The following is a 21,722-nucleotide window of genomic DNA, read 5'->3' as shown; positions in this document are numbered from 1 at the left end:
GTTCAACAGTGGAACTCTCTGCCCCAGAGTGTGGTGGAGGCTTGTGAGAGCTGTTCAACAGTGAAACTCTCTGCCCCGGAGTGTGGTGGAGGCTCCTTCTTTGGAGGCTTTGAAGCAGAGGCTGGATGGCCATCTGTTGGGAGTGCTTTGAATGCAATTTTCCTGCTTCTTGGCAGGGGGTTGGACTGGATGACCCACAAGATCTTTTCTAACTATATGATTGTATGATTCTATATTATAATCCCTGGAAACTGTAGTTTTATAAGGTCTTGAGCCTTTTCTGCTGGTGGCTCAACAAAATCCAAATTCAAGGATCCCATAGCATTCCACTTGTCACAGCTACTGAAAGACCCCTGATAGCAAAACCATCAGACAAGCAACAACGAGGGCAGGGAACAGAGGGAAAGAACAACCTCATTATCTGTCTTTTGTCACAAAAGTTGTCAGTATTTGCACAGCAAGCCGCAACTTGTCTTGTTACACCACCTCCAACTTCCTCATTCCACTGTCGGTGGAGTGTGCGAATTTAAGGCTCGGTTGTGGGATGGAAGGTTAGACTTCTTTTGTTGCTGTTAAGAAAATACAAGACAGTTTTGTAGTGCCTTGGCCATAACGGGTACAGCGCTCACCCCTTTGGCATTTACTACCTAAATTGTTTTCTTTTGGCAATATACAGTGTGCTACTGAAAAAGCAGTGCCCGTTCTTTCCCCTGGCAGAAGCGAATGCTCACATGTAACCATAGCAGCCCAGTCTGAGAATATAAATAATAATTGCAAGAATTATGATGTTATCGCGGTTTTAAACAATTGCTGGCCTTCTGCTACTTGGTGTGGCAGGCAGAGAGGGGCTTTTCTTTTTCAGAATTGGAGACTAGAAAAGCGATTTTTCTGAGATGTCCCACGAGGTCTCTTCCAACTTTATGATTCTATGGATTACATGGCAGTATAGGTTCATAACACCATAAAATGTACTACAACTATATAACCCAATTCAATGCAGTTCAATCTGCATTATATGAGGCTCCATTTACACTGCCACATAATCTAGATTCTGAATGCAGATTGTCATCTTTAAACTGGATTATGTGGCAGTGTAGACTCAAATAATTCAGTTCAAAGCAGAGAATATGAATTCAGAAACTGGATTATATGGTCAGCGTAGATGGAGCCTGAGTCTACACTGACCATATGATGCAATTCAAACTGGTTTATATGGCAGTGTAGATGGGGCCACAGAATCATAGAAGGGACCACAAAAGCCATCTAGTTCAACCCTACGCCATGCAGGAAGACACAACTAAAGCACTCCTGAAAAATGCTCATCCGACCTATGCTTAGAGAACTTCATAGGTAAAGGTAAAAGTTTTCCTCTGACGTTAAATCCAGTTGTGTCCAACTCTGGGGGTTGGTGCTCATCTCAATTTCTAAGCCAAAGAGCTGGCGTTGTCCATAGACACCTCCAAGGTCTTATGACCAGCATGATTTCATGGAGCGCTGTTACCTTCCCGCTGGAGCAGTACCTATTGATCTACTGACATTTGCATGTTTTTGAACTACTAGGTTGGCAGAAGCTGGGGCTGACAGCAGAAGCTTATGCCACTCCCCAGATTCGAACCTGTGACCTTTTGGTCAGCAAGTTCAGCAGTTCAGCGCTACCAGAGCTCCTTCGTAGGTGAGGAGTAATCCATTCCTTTGTCATACAGTGCCTACAATTAAAATTCTTTCTAATGTTTAGGTGGAATCTCCTATAATTTGAATCCATTTGTTGTTCTAGTCTCTGAAGCAGCAGGAGGAAAAAAACCTGCTGCAGTTAAAAAGTCAATACAGGCAGTCTCCAAGTTATGAATAAGATAGGTCCTGTAGGTTTGTTCTTAAGTTGAATTTGTATGTAAGTCAGAACAGGTACATTTCTTAAGTAGATAACATAAGGAAGGGTTAACAGCCCTGTGGTGTTTGTTTGCTGTCTGTGTCCCTCTTCAGAAGATTTCACCACATTCTCTGTCCCTGTGAGAATTGGATTTGGCAACATTTGGCTTGTTGTGGAAAAAAGGATTGGTGATAAAGCATCAGTGGAAACAATTTTCCCCATGATGACACCTCCAGGAGCTAATTTCCCTTCTAAGGAGTAGATTTACTCTCACTTCCTGTTGTCTCACCCCCGTTCTTAACTAGGAGTCGTTTGTAAGTTCTATATTTGTAACCCGGGGAGTGCCTGTACTCTCAGCAGCTTTCTTCTTGGTTGCTATATTCTGGGAGGTCTGTACTGTGACATTTGTTGCAGCTTCCTGTGTGAGCGAAACCTTTTTACAGGGTTCCTAAACCTCCTCCGCACAGGATGGGGACTGTGCTACTCACTGTGTGCAATATCCAGTTAGAGCCACTGACAGCTTCAGCCTGTTAAACTTGCCTCTTTGGCCACATCTAAAGCTGAGCTCCTCGGAGACAGTGTTAGGTTTCTCAGGATATAGCCTGGAGCTGACTGCAATCCCCTGCAGGACCAGTAGAACCAGAGAAGTTGCTCCATAACAGAACTGGGACACTTGAGCACTGGGAGGAACGACAGCTTCATTCTCCTGCTTGCCTTGCTGTGAAAACATAACCTCTGGATTCACCTTCAGACAGTGAGAATATTTATCTTTGAGTTGGTGTACCGCAGTCTTCCCCGGACAAAATCACATCTTGTTATCTTGCAGATTTGCTTAAGAAGGTTTGAGTTTGCGACCAGTCCTTCTCCATTCTGTCGTGCAAGAAAGCACACAATTCAAGGACTCCCGGCAGATGGCCATCCAACACCTATTTAAGAACTCCAGAGAAGGAGTCTCCACCACACACCAAGGCAAGATATTCCACTGCTGAACAGCCACATTGCCAGGAGGTTCTTTGTAATGTTTAGATCAGTGTTTCTCAACCTTCCTAATGCCGCAACCCCTTAATACAGTTCCTCATAATGTGGTGACCCCAACCATACAATTATTTTCATTGCTACTTCGTAACTGTAGTTTTGCTACTGTTATGGATCATAATGTAAATATCTGATATGCGGGATGTATTTTCATTCACTGGATCAAATTTGGCATAAATACCTGATACTCTCAAATTTGAATACTGATGGGGTTAGAATGGGGAGGTTGATTTTGTCATTTGGGAGTTGTAGTTGCTGGAATTGGCACACAGAACTCCCATAACCAACAGAAAATACTGGAAGGGTTTGGTGGGCATTGACCCTGAGTTTCAGAGTTGTAGTTCACCAACATCCAGAGAGCACTGTGGACTCAAACAATCATAGATCTGGACTAAACTTGGCATGAATACTCAGTATGTCCAAATGTGAAAACCGGTGGGGAAAATAGACTTAACATTTGGGAGTTGTAGTTGCTGGGATTTATAGTTCAACTACAATCAAACATCATTCTGAACTCCACCAACAATGGGATTGAACCAAACTTGGCACACAGAACCTCCATGACCAACAGATAATACTTGAAGGGTTGGTGGGCATTGACCTTGAGTTTTGGAGATGTACTTTACCTACATCTAGAGAGAACTGTGGACTCAAACAATGGACTAAACTTGGCATGAATGCTCAGTTTGCCCAAATGTGAACACTTGTGGAATTTGGGGAAAACAGACCTTGACAATTGGGAGTTGTAGTTTCTGGGATGTATTGTTCACCTACAATCAAAGAGAATTCTGAACCCTACCAAAAATAGAATTGGACCAAGCTTCTCATGCAGAACCCCCATGCCTTGAAGGGACTTGCTGGTGCGAGCCTCCTTCTAGCCTCACACACTTTCCCTCATCCATGCATGCCCATCATGCTGCGATGCGCAGAGCACACCTGCTCTCCCCTCCCCTGCTTGCAGTCTCAGAAACAGCCCACCCCTTGGCTGAGAGGCCAGTCAATCACAATGGAGGAGGAGTTTTGATGGGAGGATTCACAGTCTGTTTCCAAAAAGGAAGAGAAGGACAGGTGGAGGGATCTTCAGCCTTCTCTGCCAAAGGGGTTCCCAAGGGGTTCCTAAGTCCATCAGAAATATGTTTTCTAATAGTTTTTGACAACCCCTCTGAACCCTCCTCATGACACCCCCCCCCCCCCCCCCGGGTTCCCGACCCCCAGGTTGAGAAACGTTGGTTTAGATGGCATCTGTTCTCCTGCAATTTGAATCCATTGCTCCATGACCTAGTAGTCTCTAGAGAAACAGAAAACAATCTTGCATCATGTTTTGCTGGAATAATTAGTTTGCCCAAGGGTAGGAGTGACCTTTATTCTTCCTGATGTTTTGAAGGTTCAACAACCAAAGCCAATGCTGAGAGGGGTTAGCAACTCTAACCCAAAGAAATAACTTTTCCAGGCTTTGATTTAATAAATGTTTAGGTTGACAGCTCTTGTCACCCTTCACAATTATGCTCTACTAGGTATACTGGCTTGGAATGATGGGAGTTGTAATCCAAGGCATGGAACCCAGAACTCCCAATGAGACATGTATATGAAAATACATCCCATCTAAGTCAGTGTTTCTCAATCTGGCAGTGGGGATCCCTGGGGGTTCAAGAGAGGGTGTCAGAGGGGTCACCGAAGACCATCAGAAAACACAGTATTTTCTGTGGGTCATGAGGGTTGTGTGTGGGAAGCTTGGCCCAATTCTATTTTTGGTGGGGTTCAGAATGCTCTTCGATTGTAGGTGAACTATAAATCCCAGAAACTACAATTCCCAAAGGTCAAGGTCGATTTTCCCAAAACCCCACCAGTGGTCACATTTGGGCATATTGAGTATACATGCCAAGTTTGGTCCAGATCCATCATTGTTTGGATCCATCCACAGTGCTTGCTGGATGTAGGTGAACTACAACTCCAAAACTCAAGGTCATGGCCCACCACACCCTTCCAGTATTTTCTGTTGGTCATGGGAGTTGTGTGTGTGCCAAGTTTGGTTCAATTCCATCATTGGTGGAGTTCAGAATGCTCTTTGATTGTAGGTGAACTATAAATCCCAGCAACTACAACTCTCAAATGACAAAATCAATACCCCCCTCTCAACCCCACCAGTATTCAAATTTGGATGTATCGGGCATTTGTGCCAAATTTGGTCCAGTGAATGAAAACACATCCTGCATATCAGATATTTACATTATGATTCCTAACAGTAGCAAAATTACAGTTATGAAGTCGCAATGAAAATAATGCGGGGGGAGAGGAGGGAGGTGCAAGAAGGGGCAAAGTCTTGCCTTTCCCCATAGTTTCAAGCAAAAACAAACTGCAGCAGCTTCTCTATGGGGACATCTACACTGAAGAAATAATGCAGTTTGACATCACTTTTACTACCATGGCTCAAAGCTATAGAATCCTCAGATTCGTAGCTTTACAAAGTCTTCTGCCTTCTCACCAAACTCCAAATCCCAAGATTCTTTGGTATTGTGCCATAGCAGTTAAAGTAATGTTACTTACTTATACTATACTTAGGCAATCCCTCGTTGTCCGAGTAGGATAGTCTTCCAGGATCAGAGTACTGGCGGTGGGTCCGTAGGTGACTGTGGAACCCTATCCTTTATCTGCATCTTCTCCCGCAGTGAGGGCATTGGCTTCCAGATAGAAGGTGGACCTGGTCGGGGTTGGCTTGATGTGCCTTCCTCTTGGCACATTTCTCTCTTTCGCCCTCCATTCGTGCCTCTTCAAAATCTACAGCACTGCTGGTCACAGCTGACCTCCAGCTGTGACCAATAATGTTAATCAGGAAATTATTGCACTACATGGTCAAAGTGCTGTCATTTCACTTTAAATCCTATGGCTGCCTCCTGTGGAATCCTAGGATTTGCATTTTAGGGAGAAACCTTCAAAATTATCAACCAGAGAGGTCCTAGGCATCACTAAACTACAAACAGGGTTCAAAGTAGATTAACAGAAGTTTAACTGTGTGGTGTGATAATCTCCTATTGCCATCGTGTAGATGGACCCTTATGGGGCAGCCACTGTGAAGATCCTGTCTCATCTAACCATCAACCATCCAGGTCAAGATGGATGGATTGTATCCTTGAAGTGACTGGTCTCACCTTAAAGGAGCTGGGGATGGCCATGGCAGACTGGGAGCTCTGGCTGGTCCATGAGGTCACGAAAGGAAGCGACTGACCGAATAAACAAACAAAACCCCAGTGAATGGGGTGAGACTGAAACAAGATGTTCTCCTGATCATGTCAAGGTCTGGGAAGGGTCATACAAAGCTATATGTTGTCCTTCAAATATGTCCAAAAATTCCAAAGCAATGAAGCCTTGCTTTAGTTTTATTAGTCTGAAACATTCATAGGACTGGCAAGCCAGAAAGAGTATTGCCTCCTGGGGCATTTCTCCGCACCCTCTGATCGTATCATATATATTATTTTTGGATTATATCACATCCTTCTGAGTCATGCATTGCTCAGCACTGGAATTCACACCTACCTCTTGTACCAGGTTACTCAGGTTCCTTCTCTCAGGTGGAGGAATTGTGCAGCAACAGCCCTGGACGCCATCGTCGGGGGTGATGGGAGTTGCAGTCCTACAATGTCTGGAAGAGTACATGATTGCCATCTTTTCCTTATGTATCCCACAAAGGATACATAAGAGCAGAATTAAAAGGAGAAAACCATAACTTTACATGTCCAGAGTTTGATCAATACTTTAAAAGAGGAAATATTATAGATGTATGTAGCCATAAAAGGCAAACAGTTACTTTCTTTGTTAATGTTACCTATAGCAAATATGGAAATGTGTTTATGAAATTGCTAATTAAAGTACTCATGACTTTTCATCATTTTAGTTGGATGTGTGTGTATGCATGTATATGTGTGTGTGTGTATATATATATATATATATATATATATATATATATACACACACACACGTGTGTGTGTGTTTCAAATTATGTATGTGTGCATATATGTATGCTTCTTGGTTGGTTGGTTTGTGCCACAAAGACTCCTGTATGGCTCATTGGCTATGGACCAAACTTGGCACACATACCCTTTATTATCCAATTTAAAATAATTGAGAGGGATTAACTAAAAGAACCTCCCCTTTTGAGCTCAGGGCAGAGGAAAAGGAAGGAAGAAAGTGAATGGGCTGTTGATTGGCTGTTGCAAGGTGAAGTGGCCCTCTGTGATGTGACTGGAAAAGAAAGGGAGTGAAAGTGACATATGTATGAGGGGAAAGGGAGAAAGAAAGAAAGAAAGAAAGAAAGAAAGAGAAAAAGAAGGAATGGAGGGAGAGGGAAGACAGAATTGCATGGTTTTTACTAATTTGTGTAATGTTTAGATCTTTTCATTCTTTGTTTTTAATGTAAATGTTTATTTTAGTTGTATATGTTTTAATTGCATATGTTTCTATGGAGCCCCTGGTAGCACAGTGGGTTAAACCGCTGAGCTGCTGAGCTTGTTGACCGAAAGGTCGCAGGTTTGAATCCAGGGAGTGGTGTGTGCCTCCGCTGTCAGCCCCAGCTTCTGCCAACCTAGCAGTTCAAAAACATGTAAATGTGAGTAGATCAATAGGTACTGCTCCGGTGGGAAGGTAATGACGCTCCATGCAGTCATGCTGGCCACATGACCTTGGAGGTGTCTATGGACAACACCAGCTCTTTGGCTTAGAAATGGAGATGAGCACCACACCCCAGAGTCAGACACGACTGGACTTAAAGTCAGGGGATAACCTTTACCTATGTTTCTATGGCATTGAATGCCTATGTGTAATGCCGCTCTGAGTCCCCTTCAGGGTGAGAAGGGCAAGGTATAAATGTGGGAAAGAAAGAAAGAAAGAAAGAAAGAAAGAAAGAAAGAAAGAGAAGGGAAGGAAGAGAAAAGAGAGGGGGATAAATATGAGGCATGGAAAGAGACAGAGGAAGGAAGGAAGGAAGGAAGGAAGGAAGGAAGGAAGGAAGGAAGGAAGGAAGGAAGATAAAGGGAAGAAAGAAGGGTCAAAGAAGGGATGGGAAGAGAAAGAAAGAAAGAAAGTAAGAAAGAGGAGGGAAGGAAGAGAAAGGAGAGGGGTGTAAATATGAGGCATGGAAAGAGACAGAGGAAGGAAGGAAGGAAGGAAGGAAGGAAGGAAGGAAGGAAGGAAGATAAAGGGAAGAAAGAAGGGTCAAAGGAGGGATGGGAAGAGAAAGAAAGAAAGAAAGAAAGAAAGAAAGAAAGGGAGGGAGGGAGGGAGGGGGAAGTGCAGGATGGATGGCAGGCAGGCAGGCAGGCAGGCAGGCAGGCAGGCAGGCAGGCAGGAAGGAAGGAAGGAAGGAAGGAAGGAAGGAAGGAAGGAAGGAAGGAATAATAGAGTGAGAAGGTGTATGATGGAAACAAAGGAAGAAAAGAACGAGCCACAAAGAAGTCTTGCCCAAAGAGAGTTGTAATAGCATTGCCATGGAGACATCGTTAGGTAGGCATGCTCAGAGTTGGAGAAGGGAGAAAGTAGGTGGGCAGACTCTATTGGGCAATGCCAGATAGGTACTCTAGTAATGAATAACCGTTACTCAATAGATGGTAGTGCATAGGTTGTGTAAAGGAAAATGGTACACACTGCTGAGCCTCAGGTAGCGAACTTCTCTAGTTAGCAATTCTGAAGGATAGGGAATACTTGTGCCCTGTACCTTTAATTATCATTGGGCACATGTTTCTTTCTCCCACCTAAGGGCCCTTTAACCCCAAAAATCCCTTAGCACTACTTTCATACAATGACCACAGATGATTTACATCATTTAAAAGCAGTTGATTAAGTCATCTTTTTTTTTCCTTACCTTTACTCTGTCATTAATCAGAATGGAGACTGTAATTAAGAAATCAGAAAATGAGAATTAGGAGCAGGAAGTAGACAAGACCCCGAAGTATAAAGATATGTCATTGAATACTAAAGTTAGGAAGAAGTTATGAAGAAAGGTGATAGATAAAGAAAGCCCACTTATTAAGGATATAGTGCTGGAGGAGATTTCTGCAGATATCAGGGACTTCTAAAAAGAACCATAAATAAAAGAGTAAATAAAACCTAACCTATCTCTGGAAGCCAAGATGTCTAAACTGAGGATGTTGTAGTTTGGGGTGCTGTGAGTTTTCTGGGCTGTATGGCCATGTTCTGGACGTTTCACCCACATCTATTGCAGGCATCCTCAGAGGTGACCTCACAACCTTTGAGGTTGCCTGCCATAGATATAGGTGAAACATCAGGAGATTTGTTTAGGTGATCCCTCGTTGTCCGAGTAAAATTGTCCTCCAAGTGTGGTGTCCTGGCAGTGGGTATGTAGGTGACTGTGGAACCTTATTCTTCACCCGCATGTTCTCCTGCAGTGAGGGCATCGGTTTCCAAATGGAAGGCGGTCCCAGTCAGTTGGCTTGACGCACCTTCCTCTTGGCACGTTTCTCTCTTTCGCCCTCCATTCATGCCTCTTCAAACTCTACAGCACTGCTGGTCACAGCTGACCTCTAGCTAGAGCATTCAAGGGCCAGGGCTTCCCAGTTCTCGGTTTCTATGCCACAGTTTTAAAGGCTGGCTTTGAGCCCATCTTTAAATCTCTTTTCTTGTCCTCCATCATTTCATTTTCCATTCTTGAGTTCGGAGTAGAGTAACTGCTTTGGGAGACAGTAATCGGGCATTCGGACAACATGGCTGGTCCAGCAGAGTTGATGGTGTAGGACCATCAACTGGTGGTCTTTGCTTCTTCCAGCACACTGACATTTGTCCGCCTGTCTTCCCAAGTGATTTGCAGGATTTTTTGGAGGCAACGCTAATGGAATCATTCCAAGAGCTGAGTGTGAGGTTTGTCGATAGTCCACATTTTGCAGGTGTATAGCAGGGTTGGGAGGACAATAGCTTTATAAACAAGCACCTTGGTATCCCTACGGATGTCCTGGTCCTCAAACACCATTAAGCTGTATTTCTGGCATTACAGATGGATTGGTTAGTGCCTGCTGGAAGAGCACTTTAGTTTTCTTGATGTTCAATGAAAGGCCAACTTTCTTGTATGCTTCTGCGAAGGTATTTAGAGTGACTTGTAGGTCTTCTTCTGAATGCGCACAGACGACGTTGTCATTAACATGTTGGATAATGCTTCTGAAACATGGCCATACAGCCCAGAAAACTCACAGCAACCCAGTGATTCCAGCCATGAAAGCCTTCAGCAACACACTGTTGTACTTTACCCATATCATGAGAAGACATGATTTACTAGAAAGGACAATAGCGCTCATCTTTTTAGTGTTTTATGTTAGTTGGGATACTTTTGTGTTTCGTGTTAGATGGGCATATAAAGCAGTGTTTGACACAATCACTAACTTTTCTAAGTGTGCAGTGAAGTCCTCTGTTGCTGGAATATATTTAAAAAAACCTCCCAAAAAATGTGTAGGAGATGATGCAGACAGACACACACTTCCGATGTGTCACAAACAGCAGCCCTGTGCTGTCCCTTCCCTGGTGCGCAATCCAAGGCCACCCACATGCCCAAATCCCTCCCTCTTTACACCCTGAAGGGCACTGGCCTGCCACTCCCTGTAAGGAGGCAGGGAAAGAGAGAAAGAAAGACAGAAAGCAAGGAAGGGAGAGAGAGCCTGAGAAGGAAGGAAGGAGGGAGGGATCAGCTTGGCTGCTGCTGCTGTTCAGAGCTCCAAAGCCACAGCTCCAGAGAGGCGCACAGAAGAGGCACTCCAGCCAGAAAGTCTCTTTGCACAGCAACCCAAGAAAGGTGAGCCCAAATGCACCAGTTTTATTTGTCCTCCTCATCTTCCTTTCTCTACTGGCTTACAAATTAAACTTTGCCTGATTTAGTGCTGTTCCTTCCTGACTTTATTTTGCTGTACCTAACTACACTGGGGAATGAATGCAGTGTGGCAACACATGTAACTGCCTGCCATTAGCATGGGTAGTTTGGGGTGGCACCAGCACTCCTTGGCAGAGAAAGTTAAAGACCTTGCAAACCTACAACTCCCATAATTCCATAGCATCGAACCAGGGCAGTTAAAGTGGGGCCAAACTGCATTGATTCTACAACCTTTGGGAAACTGAAAAGGGAGGGTTTCCTGCATTGTTGGGGAGAAGAGGAAGAAAGTCTTATCTGAACAACTTCTCCAAGTGTGTGTGTGTGTGTATGTATGTATATATATACACAAACATATGTACCCTTTTTAACTGGTAATAGAATCTATGGTGGTTGTTGAAGGCAAAGTGTACAATGTTCATATATATATATACACACACACACGCACATGCATACAGATTTGTTTTATTGTTTTGTCATTATTGCTTTACTATATTTTGTATATTTTACTTCACTATTACGTACTTTTGTACGCCACCCCAAGTCCCTTCTGGGCGATGGTGGCAGAATATAAACAAAGTGTGTGTGTGTGTATATATGTATATGTATATATATAAACAAAGTATATATATATATATATATATATATTAATAATAATATGATATTATAATTGTATATTTATATTACACGTAATATTACTAATAATATTACGATATAATGGTATAGTACAATATAGTAATATTTAATACTGATATTGCACTATGCTAATAACATAATATATTGTATGTATATATATCTTATAAGCCGCTCTGAGTCCCCTTCGGGGTGAGAAGGGCGGCATATAAATGTCGTAAATAAATAAATTATTATTGTTATTATTGTACGTATATGTGGTTGAAGGCAAAGAAAATTCATATACATACATACACATACATACATACATACATATATATACATACACACATACACCCTTTAACAGGTAATATAGTGGCTATGGTAATGTTGAAAGAGAGAAAGCCCCTTCATCTGTACAAGGTTCTATATGTATATATGCACCCATTGACAGGTAATAGCAGCATCTACACGAAATGATTGATTGAAGGTGAAGTGAATGCTGTTATCTTTACAGCATACTTAAATCATATGTATAAGAGGAATTACCTTGAACGGGTAATAGTATCTATAGTGAGTGATTGCAGGCAATCTGATTTCGTGTCTGTCACTTTAAAAATGCACTATTTCACAGCATATAGTAGCTATGGTGAGTAGTTGAAGACAAAGTAAATACATTGATTTTAAAGAGTAAATTGAATCAAAATTAAGAAGTCCATAATCCTTTTTGTATCAGGTATTTGTACATTCCTTGCGCAACGTTGCCAAAGCTCAACGTTGCAAACCTCATTTCAAGTTCCTCTCGTATTTCTGATACTCTCCTACTACATATTCCTCTTTGATCATATTAAGATGCATGCCTTTGTCTTAAAGCAAAGGACATTTTCTTCTAGTAATGTAAGCTGTTGAGGGTGTATATATTTGGGGGAGGAGTGTAACCAAAATGGGTTAGATGTTGTTTATTTGATTGTCCATGATTTGATTTGTTTTGTTATGTTTTTCTTGACATTTATTGTTTGCCAATTTTTGTTGCAAACTACTCTAAGTCCTTTTCGGGAAATAGAGCAGGATAGAAATAAAGTTATTGTTATTGTTCTTACTTAAAGGATGCCAAAAACTTGGTACAGTTTGGGGATCTCCAGATTTCATTATCAGATGTAATGTTACCAAATGCAAATGATGGGAATATGAAAGAAAGAGAGGAGACAGGTTGTATGCCTAAGAGAAAAGTATATTATCCAGTTCTTGTGGGTTTTTTCGGGCTATATGGCCATGTTCTAGAGGCATTTCTCTTGACGTTTCGCCTGCATCTATGGCAAGCATCCTCAGAGGTGACCTCAGAGGTATAACCCGAAAAAACCCACAAGAACTGAGTGATTCCAGCCATGAAAGCCTTCGACAATACAAAGTATATTATGCTAACATGGATTTATTCAGTACCACAGATTGAATCTATCAGCTTATCCCTTCCTGACCCCTTTAATAGATATGAAAAGAACTCTTCTGCTGTTTTAATAAATTAACAGGTTTATTGTGGCATGAAACTGAGCCAAAGTGCAGCTGTTAGTCTTCAAGGTGATGCCAGATTTTAAAAGCCCCAAAGAGAACGAGTCTCTTAAACCAGGGATGGGATGAAGGTAGACCTTTGTCTATGGTTTGTGTGGTGTGTCAGGAGCAACTTGAGAAATTGCAAGTCGCTTTGGTGTGAGAGAATTGGCTGTCTGCAAGGATGTTGTCCAGGAGACTCCTGGATGTTTTATCATCCTGTGGGAGGCATCTCTTATGTCCCTGCACAAGAAGCTGGAGCTGACAGGCGGGAGTTCACCCTGCTCCCTAGATTCTAACTGCCAACCTTTCAGTCAGCAGACCTGCTGGCACAAGGGTTTAACCCATTGTGTCCCCAGGGGTTCCTGTCTATGGTAAATATGAGGGAATCAGCAACTATTTTTTCCAATTTTCTAGCAAAAAATTGCAAACACACACACCTTTTTTTACTGCTAAATGAAGGAAGCTTTTGCATGTCACAAAAGACCTTCCTCATAGGGTTGTTTTGAAGGAGAATAAAGTGGGAAGTGAGTATCACCCAAAGATTACTGGAGGAGAAATGGACTGTAAATGATAAAGCAGCAGCAAACTTATAGGGTCTTTAATGAAGCCCATCATTCTTTTATCCTTACCTTGCTCTTGACTTATTCCTTACTATGTTCCTGACTTCCTGTCATGTTCTATCTTGCTTGTCGGTCTACATGTCTTCACACCTCCCTATCTCCTTATCTAGGTTAGCTATTTATTAATATTTGTTTAGGAAATGCCATGACTCCACACTATGGAATCCTAGGATTTGTAGTTTTGTAAGGCACTTAGACTTCTTTGCCAGAGAACTCTAATTCTATAGGAAGGTGCAATAGTGATGTCTCATACCCTCAACAAACTACAGATCCCAGGGTTCTGTATATTGGAATAACATACATGAAAGAAGTATCTAAGCCAGGCAGGGGCAAACTTCAGCCCTCCAGGTGTTTCGGACTTCAACTCCCACAATTCCTAACAGGAATTTTGGAAGTTGAAGTCCAAAACACCTGGAGGGCTGAAGTTTGCCCCTGCCAGATCAAAGGCTAAGCCCTTTTTATATCAAACAAGAATCTCAGACCAGCTTCCAATGCCTGCCTCTTTTCTCCTATTCTCTTGCCTCCCTCAAAGAGCAATCTTAGGCATGTTTGTTGTTGTTGAACGCCTTCAAGTTGTTTCCAACTTATGGCTAGCCTAAGGCAACCTATCATGGGGTTTTCTTGGCAGGATTTGTTCAGGGGCAGGGATTGCCTTTGCCTTCCTCTTAGGCTGAGAGTGAGGGATTTCACAAGGGTTCCCACAGCCAAGCAAGGATTTGAACCCTAGTCTCCAGGATCACCTGACCTATTCAACTTGTACGCAGAAAACACCATGTGACATGCTGGGCTTGATCAATCCAAGGCCGGAGTTAAAATTGCTAGAAGAAACATTAATAATCTTAGATATGCAGATGATACCACTTTGATGGCCAAAAGCGAGGAGGAGCTGAGGAGCCTTCTAACTCAAGTGAAAGAAGAAAGGGCAAAAGCTGGGTTGGAGTTAAACATCAAAAAACCAAGATGATGGCAACCATACTGAGTGATAACTGGCAAATGGAGGGAGAAAACATGGAGGCAGTGACAGAATTTGTATTACTGTAGACTCAGACTGCAGCTAGGAAATCAGAAGACATTACTTCTTGGGAAGAGAGCAATGATCAACCTTGATAAAATAGCAGAGTAGAGACATCACACGAGCAATGAAGATCTGCATAGTTAAAGCAATGGTATTACCCGTAGTAACCCATGGATGCGAGACCTGGACCATAAGGAAGGCTGAGTGAAGGAAGAGAGACACTTTTGAACTGTGATACTGGAGGAAAATTCTGAGGGTGCCTTGGACCACAAGAAGATCCAACCAGTCCATACTCCAGGAAACAAAGCCTGGCTACTCACTGAAGGGAAGGATATTAGAGGCAAAGTATTTTGGCCACATAATGAGAAGACAGGAAAGCTTGGAGAAGATGATGATACTGGTGAAAATGGAAGGGAAAAGGAAGAGGAGTTGCCAAGGGCAAGATGGATGGATGGTATCCTTGAAGTGAGTGGTTTGACCTTGAAGGAGCTGGGGGTGGCAAGACAGCTCACACAAAAAGTCGGAAACAACTGAACGAATAATCAGCAAAACCCCTGGGTCCCTGAAACCACAGCATCATCATGTTAACACCTTAAGCATGTACTCTTCTGTGGTCTTATTGCCTCCTTGCGAATTGGGATCTATAACTCTACTCAAACCTCTTTGTGGGCATCCTCTCCCCAGCCTAGGCATTAATAGCATATGTAGAGCATTTTGGCTTCACACTGACTTCCATGGTTCCATCCTACAGATTCTTAGGATGTACGGTTTTTGTTGCAGAGCTTTGATTTCTCTCCTCCAGTCCTACAAACCAGAACTAGAACTCTCTAGCAGAGAATTAGAAATCCTTCGCTAAACTACCGATACCAGGACTTCCTAGGATGGACCCAGAGGTATAATTGGACACAGTTGGTTTCATGCATCCTTGGATTCTGTATCCATTTATTCAGCCTTCCATGGCTTGAAAATATTCAGTGTTGTCCTCAAAAAGCAAATATCGATTTCCCCATTTTATCCATTGGGAAGGAATCTGGGAGTTGTAGTTCCCCCACGTAAATCACTTTCTCCTTACTAAGGCTGGATCTGCACTGCCATCTAATCCAGAACTGGAATGCAAGTCCATATAATCCAGTTCAAAGCAGATAATCTGGATTTTACATGCAAAGATACAGAATGGGGCACGTGTGGCTCGAGAGTAGTACGTGTGAAAAAGATCTTGAGGTCCTCGTGGATAACAAGTTCAACATGAGCCAACAATGTGATGTGGCAGCAAAAAAAGCCAATGGGATTTTGGCCTGCATCAATAGGAGCATAGTGTCTAGATCCAGGGACCCTCTATTCTGCCTTGGTTAGACCACACCTGGAACATTATGACCAATTCTAGCCACCACAATTGAAGAGAGATATTGACAAGCTAGAATGTGTCCAAAGGTGGGCGACTCAAATGATCAAGGATCTGGAAAACAAGGAGTAGCTTCAAGAGCTGGGCATGTTTTGCTGCAGAAGAGATGGCTGAAAGGAGACATGATGAGGACCATGTATAAATATGTGAGAGGAAGTCATAGGGAGGAGGGAGCAAGCTTGTTTTCTGCTTCCCTGGAGATTAGGACGCGGAACAATGACTTCAAACTACAAGAAAGGAGATTCCATCTGAACATTAGGAAGAACTTCCTGACTGTGAGATCTGTTCAGCAGTGGAACTCTCTGCCCCGGAGTGTAGTGAAGGCTCCTTCTTTGGAGGCTTTTAAACAGAGGTTGCATGGCCATCTGTCAGGGGTGCTTTGAATGCAATTTTCCTGTTTCTTGGCAGGGGGTTGGACTGGATGGCCCACAAAGTCTCTTCCAACTCTGATTTTATGATTCTATAATTCTACATGGCAGTAAGTAGCAAATCCTGCTGTGTTTCTCCCCAAGGGCCCCCTTTGCTGGTCATGTTTATATTCTGGACATTCCTCAGTCTTCAGGATGAATGGGTTGGAGGATATATTGGAGGCTCCTGAAAGAAAAATCCATCTTTATTTGGCTCCCATCCTTCTCCTGGTGGGAGGGCTCCTATCTTTGTATGTATATAAACATATTTGTATAGGATAAAACCGGACCGAAGCTTGGGATGAGGCCGATAATAGCACAGCCTCGTGGGGCAGGAGCCCAGCGTCTCCCTTCCCTGTTTTCCCTTTCTGCAGGCACATGATTTACATCTCCCCCAGAGACATAAGCCAGAAACTCCATCCTTGACCTTTTACTCTCTCTTGGGGTGTGAAGCACTATTTGGAGAAGAATTAACTCTTCTTTCCCCCTGGCCTTGAGCAATAGGAAAGCTTTGAAGGCAGCAGGTCAACTCAGGAGGGCAAACTAAGCCCAAGAAAAGCTCAGGACGGAGTCATAAAGAGACGAGGAAACCTTGCCGGCGCCACAGAGCCATAAATGCATACGGTTATTGCTGGAGATTGTTATTTTTGAACTACTCGTTGGGAAGATCTTGACATGTTCCGCTCTGTGGTTGCCAACGGACTAGGAGTATAGGAATATATTTTTCTCTTAATGTTATTAATTTGCCATGATACATACAATATTAAAGTGCAGCCATAAATCATAATTCGAAAGCATGGTTATATCTCATCCTGCCTCTCTCCCCTCCCTGAGTCATAGGCATTTACAAACTATAAGCAGTCCCCATGTTACAAGCAAGATAGGTTCTGTAATTTGTTCTTAAGTTGAATTTGTATGTAAGTTGGGACAGGTTACGTTTAACCCTAGTCAAGTAGCACAGGGAAGGGTTAACAGCCCTGTGGTATTGGTTTTGCTGTCTATTTCCTGTTTCTGTCTCTCTTATAAGTGCTATTTGACAAAAATTGGCTTATTGTGGAAACACAAAATGGGGATAAAGTTTCAGGTGAGACACCTTTTCCTTATGATGACTCTTTCAGGGGTGAATTTCCCTTTCGAGGGGTAGATTTCTCTCACTTCTTGTTGTCTCACCCTGTTCTTGACTATGAGTCATTTGTAAGTCAGATGTTTGCAACTTGGGGACTACCTATACTTCCCTATCAGTGCTCTTACTAATAAATCATGCTCCACTCAATTGTCTAATATGATTAATAACAGCCCTTCCCTATGTCATTTATCCAAAGTCTGGTTTAAATCTGCTGTTGCTCTAATTGTTTCCATATAACTTCAAACAAGATTATTTCTTCTCTCTATAATCTTACTTTGTATGTTTTCATTTTCAGATAAAGCTATAGCCCATACTCTGTTTATCCAATGCTGTATTGATAAATGCTCTATTCCCCCCCCCCCATATGTTGATGCTCTCCATCCTTGCAGTGGGTACAGAAATATTTTTATCTCTCCCAACTATGAAAAATAAGTGTGTCTAGTAACCTGAACGAGCCCCCAGTGGCGCAGTGGGTTAATCCGCTGAGCTGCTGAACTTGCTGACAGAAAGGTCAGTGGTTCAAATCCAGGGAATGGGGTGAGCACTGCTGATTATACTTAGGTCATTGTATTGTACTTATGTATTGTTGTCTGCATGTGGCACTTGGAGTGCTTCTGTGAGCTGCCCAGAGTCTCTGGGGAGATGATGGCGGGGTACAAATAAAGATGATGATGATTATGATGATGATGAATAATTTTATTGCTATGAGCTCCCACTGTTAGCCCCAGCTTCTGCCAACCTAGCAGTTTGAAAACATGCAAATGTGAGTAGCTCAATAGGTACAGCTCCGGTGGGAAGACTTTGGAAGGGTCTAGAGACGGCCACATGACTTTGGAGGTGTCTACAGACAACACCAGCTTTTCAACTTAGAAACGGAGATGAGCACCATCCCTCAGAGTCAGAGACAACTAGACTTAATGTCAAGGGGAAACCTTTACCTTTAGTAACCTGAATGGGCAATGGGCATGATTTGGACATCCTGTCTCCCTATAAGAATCATAGAATCATAGAGTTGGAAGAGACCTCATGGGCCATCCTATCCAACCCTCTTCCGAGAAGCAGGAAAATTGCATTCAAAGTACCCCCGACAGATGGCCACCCAGCCTCTGTTTAAAAGCTTCCAAAGAAGGAGCCCCCACCACACTCTGAGGCAGAGAGTTCCACTGCTGATCTGCTTTCACAGTCAGGAAGTTCTTCCTGATGTTCAGGTGGAATCTCCTTTTTTGTAGTTTGAAGCCATTGTTCTGCGTCCTAGACTCCAGGGAAGCAGAAAACAAGCTTGCTCCCTCCTCCCTATGACTTCCTCTCACATATTTATATATGGCTATCATGTCTCCTCTCAGCCTTCTCTTCTTCAAGCTAAACATGCCCAGCTTTTTAAGCTGCTCCTCATAGGGCTTATTCTCCAGACCCCTGATCATTTTAATCATCATCCTCAGGACACATTCCATCTTGTCAATATATCTCTTCAATTGCGGAGCCCAGTATTGGACACAATATTCCAGGTGTGGTCTAACCAAGGCAGAATAGAGGGGTAGAATCTTCTTTCCATTGTAGGGATTTTTTAATAATATTGTTTACCCATAATTGTAGGTCTTCCTGCTGCAGTGTAGTTTGGAAGTGTGTGAATGCAGCAATAGCCATAGGCAGCTAGCAGAGAAATAGCTCCAGAGCCGATTGTACTTTCCAACTGCCCTGATTTGAAAGGGATCATCCCAATTCATGCCCCCATGTTTCAACTATTTTTAAAATGTCCCGATTTCTCTCCCATCATCTCACTTTCCTCCTTTGTCCTCAACATACCGTAAATTTCCAAACTGAGTTTGATGCTCATAAACATTTGTCTGGAAAGAGAAGAGAAGGGGGAAGAATCAGGCCCTTCCTAGTAAGTAGAGGGAAAAGCAAACTGCTTCAGTCTTTCTGATCTTGTGCATTCCTCCTCATAAATGATTTTTCTATATCAGATCTTCATTGCCACATGTACCACAGTTTTCATCTGTGTAATATTGGAGGTTATGGATCACTACTCTGCAGCATTGCTTCTTAAACTGTAGGTCGCAACCACAAATCCCTTCTTAGCTCAGTGTTGGGGTGCCAAAAAATTAGCAACATGAAAAGGTTTCTGAATGTCACCTAGTGGCCATTTTAGACATTTACATGAATTTGTTAATTGACTCTGCAGGAGATGCTCCAGCTGTATTTCATAAAAAGGAAAATCAACCTGTTGCAAATCCTGATTTTTATCAGTAAATCACTGTTTTTATACCTATTTTATATACCTATGTACCCGGGGTCATGTAAACATTTCTAGGACCAAAAGAGGACTCGAGTGGAAAAAGGGTAGACCTCCTGAGGACCCAAGCAAGTGGGTCAAGTTTCATTCTACAAGGGACGGTTACTTCTTGCCAATACCTTATTGCTTCTCTAGGATACTTGTTTTTCTTATGCATCTAGAAAATGGCCCTATATCACCTCACATACATCTAAGGTCTCAGATCTTCCAATTTCATAGCCTTATTCCCTTAGATGGCTTTAACTCGAGAGAGATTAAATTGAACCTTTGATCTTCTGTTTCCAAAGCGCATGAAATCCAGGGTGCATCTGCACTGTCGAACTAATGCAGTTTGGCACCAATTTAACTGCCATGGCTCAAGGCTGTGGAAGTTGTAGTTTGGAGAGGCATCAGCTCCTTGGCTTCCATAGCATTGACCCATAGTAGTTAAAGTGCTGTCAAACTCCATTTAATTCTACAGTGTGCTTTATTGCAGAAAATGTTTGATTTGAACTGGGGCACTCAGTTCATTGAAAACTGGGGTTTCTTAGTAAATTAGGCGACCCCTCGTTGCCCTTGTATGATGGCCTTCCAAGTGTAGTGTCTTGGTGGTGGATACATAGGCGACTGTAAAGCCCTATTCTTGACCCGCATGTTCTTCCACAGTGAGGACATTAGTTTCCAGGTGGAACGCGGTCCTGGTCAGATTTGCCTTGACGCGCCTTCCTCTTGGCATGTTTCTCCATTTCGCCCTTCACTCGTGCCTCTTTGAATTCCACAGCACTGCTGGTCACAGCTGACCTCCAGTTAGAGCACTCAAGGGCCAGGGCTTCCCAATTCTGGGTGTCTATGCCACAGTTTTTAAGGTTAGTTTTAAGCTCATCTTTAATTTTTTTCCTGTCCACCAACATTCCATTTTCCATTCTTGAGTTGGGAGTATAGTAACTGTTTTGGGAGACAGTGATTGGGCATTCAGACAACATGGCCAGTCCAGCAGAGTTGATGGCGTAGGAGCATCGCTTCAATGCTGGTGGTCTTTGCTTCTTTCAGCACGCTGACATTTGTCCGCCTGTCTTCCCGAAAATTTGAAGGATTTTTTGGAGGCAACGCTGAATGAATTGTTCCAGGAGTTGAGTGTGACGTCTGTGGTTTCATGTTTCGCAGGAATATAGCAAGGTTGGGAGGACAAAAGCTTTATAAACAAGTACCTTGGTATCCCAACAGATGTCCTGATCCTCAAACACCCTCTGCTTCATTAGGAAAAATGCTGCACTTGCAGAGCTCAGGTGGTGTCATATTTCAGTATCAATGTTGACTTTTGTGGAGAGGTGGCCGCCAAGGTAGCAAAAATAGTCAACATTTTCTAATATTATACCATTAAACTGTATTTCTGGCATTGCAGAGGGATTGGCTGGTGCTTGCTTGGAGAGCACTTTGGTTTTCTCAGTGTTCAACGAGAAGCCAATCTTCTGCAAATGTGTTTAAAGTGGCTTGTAGGTTTTCTTCTGAAAGTGCACAGACTACGTTATCATTGCCATATTGGAGTTCTATGACAGGTGTAGTTGTGATCTCGGTTTTGGTTTTCAGTCTTCTGAGGTTAAATGGTTTGCCATCTGTCCAATAGATGATTCCTACTCCGGTGAAGATAGCAATGAAGATTGGAGGATTCATGTTGTCTCACTGAAGCAAAAAAAAAATTGACTGTAAGCTTGTCCTAACCTATCTTGAAGGGTTATTGTGAATGCAGTTTGTTTGTTTGTTTGTTTTTGTCGTGTCAGGAGCAACTTGAGAAACTGCAAGTCACTTCTGGTGTGAGAGAATTGGCCGCCTGCAAGGACATTGCCCGGATGATTTGATGTTTTTATCATCCTTGTGGGAGGCTTCTCTCATGTCCCCGCATGAGGAGCTGGAGCTGATAGAGGGAGCTCATCCGCCTCTCCCCGGATTCGAACCTGAGACC

General features: G+C 42.9%; 1 protein-coding gene across 1 annotated transcript in view; it reads left to right on the top strand.

The window, feature by feature from the left end:
- Nucleotides 1–10,395: 10,395 nt before the first annotated feature.
- Nucleotides 10,396–21,722, top strand: part of LOC132765227 (regulator of G-protein signaling 2-like) — a 60,808-nt gene continuing 49,481 nt past the window's right edge. Inside the window, exon 1 of the mRNA XM_060759458.2 lies at nucleotides 10,396–10,688. The gene's annotated coding sequence lies outside the window, so the exon portion shown is untranslated. The remainder of the gene's footprint in view (nucleotides 10,689–21,722) is intronic.

Source organism: Anolis sagrei, chromosome 2 (genome assembly GCF_037176765.1).
Source record: "Anolis sagrei isolate rAnoSag1 chromosome 2, rAnoSag1.mat, whole genome shotgun sequence".
Taxonomy (NCBI): domain Eukaryota; kingdom Metazoa; phylum Chordata; class Lepidosauria; order Squamata; family Dactyloidae; genus Anolis; species Anolis sagrei.
The sequence above is the reverse complement of the archived record's forward strand: the minus strand, read 5'-3'. Positions and strand labels throughout refer to the sequence as shown.